Below are 2,856 nucleotides of genomic sequence, written 5' to 3'. Positions count from 1 at the left end.
AAGAAAGAAAGAAAGAAAGAAAGAAAGAAAGAAAGAAAGAAAGAAAGGAAGGAAGAAAGAAAGGAAGAAAGAAAAAAGAAATGTAGCCTCCTTAACATAGCAATAATTTTACTTATACTTTTAAACATCTCTTCAACTAGCAGAAACTCTATAAGTAGATGCAGAACAGATGCAGAAAATGTTTAAGGTGGTTGGTCTGGGGAACAGTGAGGCTGGATGACCCCTAACCTAAGTCCATTTCCCTGCCTTGGGGATTCACAATAAGGAGAAATGCATACTAGGATTGGAGTGCCCACTGTAGGTTGGTGATGCCAGACACCTCTTCACCTCCCGGACCCGAGGATGACCTGTCCAATAAGTGGCAGAGCCAGGACTTCAACTTCTCTGAGGCCACGCTAAATCCCATGAAAGCATGGGCTTATGTAAAGAAGGAATGGGTTGCTAATGGTAGAAGAACAGGCAGAAGGCAGAAGGAGCAATTCGGGGGAATCCGAGTGGGGGTCTTCATGCTACTCCTCTAACCATTGTGCTCTCAGGGCTGGGGCTCCTGGGCATATCCCAGGAAGGATTACTGCTCCACTTAGGACTACTTCTCAGCAAAAAGTCCAGCCTGGAGGGGAGGAAAGGGGTTAAGATCACATTGTTCCGGGGCGCCTGGGTGGCTCAGTTGGTTAAGCATCTGCTTTTGGCTCAGGTCATGATCCCGGGGGCCTGGGATGGAGCCCCATGTCGGGCTCCCTGCTCATCAGGGAGTCTGCTTCTCCCTCTCCCTCTGCCTCCATCCACCCCCCCACCCCACGCTCATGCTCTGTCTCTGTCTCTGTCTCTCTCAAATAAATAAAATCTTAAAAAAAAAAAATCACATTGTCCCAGAATGTAATGGGAGGGGCAGTTTCTCCTCACCACTGCCCCTACACTGCACATTATGGATACTAGCAACTACCCACAACAGAAAGCAGAATAAGACAGTTGTCTTTAAAAGGGCAAATAACACGTCTATTAAATACCTATAATCTGCTCGCCCTTATTCTCAGGCTAGCAAGAAAGATCTGTGAAGAAGCATCTACCTTTACCTTCCCTGTCTCACTTTTCTCAGCGTATCCTTTTAGCTCAGAACCTAGAGCAGAGCCAGCCTGCCCAGGTTGGGTCCTAGTCCCACCGCTCTCTACCTTGGCGGCCTGGGGAAGCCCTTTCACTGCTCTGTACCTAGGTTTCTCCATCTAAAATGTGGCGATAATAATACCACCTTACCCCCCAGGGCTGTTCTGAGGATTGAATGAGTTTAAAAATGGTTATCAGCACTTGGCAAGCAAATAGAAGTGTTGGCTACCTGTTGTTGTCGCTGCATTGCACGTTTCTTTGTTAAGTTACCATAAAGCCTTTCTTTTCTTTTTTTAATTTAATTTAATTTTATTATATTATGTTAGTCACCATACTATACATCATTAGTTTTTGATGTAGTGATCCACGATCCATTGTTTTCGTATAACACCCAGTGCTCCATGCAGTACGTGCCCTCTTTAATACCCATCACCAGGCTAACTCATCCCCCCACCCCCCTCCCCTCTAGAACCCTCAGTTTGTTTTTCAGAGTCCATCGTCTCTCACGGTTCATCTCCCCCTCCGATTTCCCCCCTTCATTCTTCCCCTCCTGCTATCTTTTTTTTTTTTCTTAACATATATTGCATTATTTGTTTCAGAGGTACAGATCTGAGATTCAATAGTCTTGCACAATTCACAGTGCTTACCAGAGCACACACCCTCCCCAGTGTCTATCACCCAGTCACCCCATCCCTCCCACCCCCCACCACTCCAGCAACCCTCAGTTTGTTTCCTGAGATTAAGAATTCCTCATATCAGTGAGGTCATATGATACATGTCTTTCTCTGATTGATTTATTTTGCTTAGCATAATACCCTCTAGTTCCATCCACATCATTGCAAATGGCAAGCTTTCATTCCTTTTGATGGCTGCATAAAATTCCATTGTATCTATATACCACATCTTCTTTATCCATTCATCTGTCAATGGACATCTTGGCTCTTTCCATAGTCCATAAAGCCTTTCTTAAACACGTTGGGAATACAACAAAATAAAAGTATATATAGGTAGTTGTACAGGGTGAAAAAAACCTACAAATAAGTGTGCATATGAGGCCTCGGAGAGCACAACAGTCACTTAAGAATTCAGACTGGGCAGAGACATACATTCCTATCACTGTACATTCTCAGATATACAGATACATTCTTAGATATTCCAGATATACACTCATTCCTGTCATCCTACTGTTACGTAGCCCCCGGCCCCGCTCTGTGCACCTCCCCGGGCCAGGCCATGGCTCCCCCAGGACTCACATTCAGCCCCCATCTCAAGAGTCAGCTACCTGTAAAAAGTGAGCTCAGAAGCGAAACAGTAGGAAGCCCAGAGCCAGCTGCGGCTCAGGCCCAGGGCTATGCCCATTGAGAACTCCATTCCAGAGAGCAAAGATCACGCCAAAAGGACAAAAAATAAATAAATAAGCCAGAGGAACTGGGTAAAGTCAGAAGACTTGGAACAAAAACTCACATGTTTTAAAGGACGCAGCTGGTTTCACAATTTCCATGAAAACGTGCTTGGCTTCAGGCCCCACGCAGTCCGTGTGGGATGCCGGGGTTTGTCCCAGGAGGCAGCCATTTGGATATTTGGGGTAGAAAGACCCTCGGTGAGCATGAAGGAGGCTGAGCCCCAGAGAGGAGGGTGACCAACCCCAGGCCACCCAGCAGCCCCTACAAATAGAACGCTTGACAGTACTTTCTCTCTTTCAATACGAGCAGCCTTAAAACCGGGGTCACAACTACGCAGGCTCTGTTGCAAGGC

Source organism: Mirounga leonina, unplaced genomic scaffold (assembly GCF_011800145.1).
Source record: "Mirounga leonina isolate KUSES-001 unplaced genomic scaffold, KU_Mleo_1.0 Mir_115, whole genome shotgun sequence".
In the NCBI taxonomy this organism is placed as follows: domain Eukaryota; kingdom Metazoa; phylum Chordata; class Mammalia; order Carnivora; family Phocidae; genus Mirounga; species Mirounga leonina.
Note: the sequence above shows the minus strand (reverse complement) of the source record.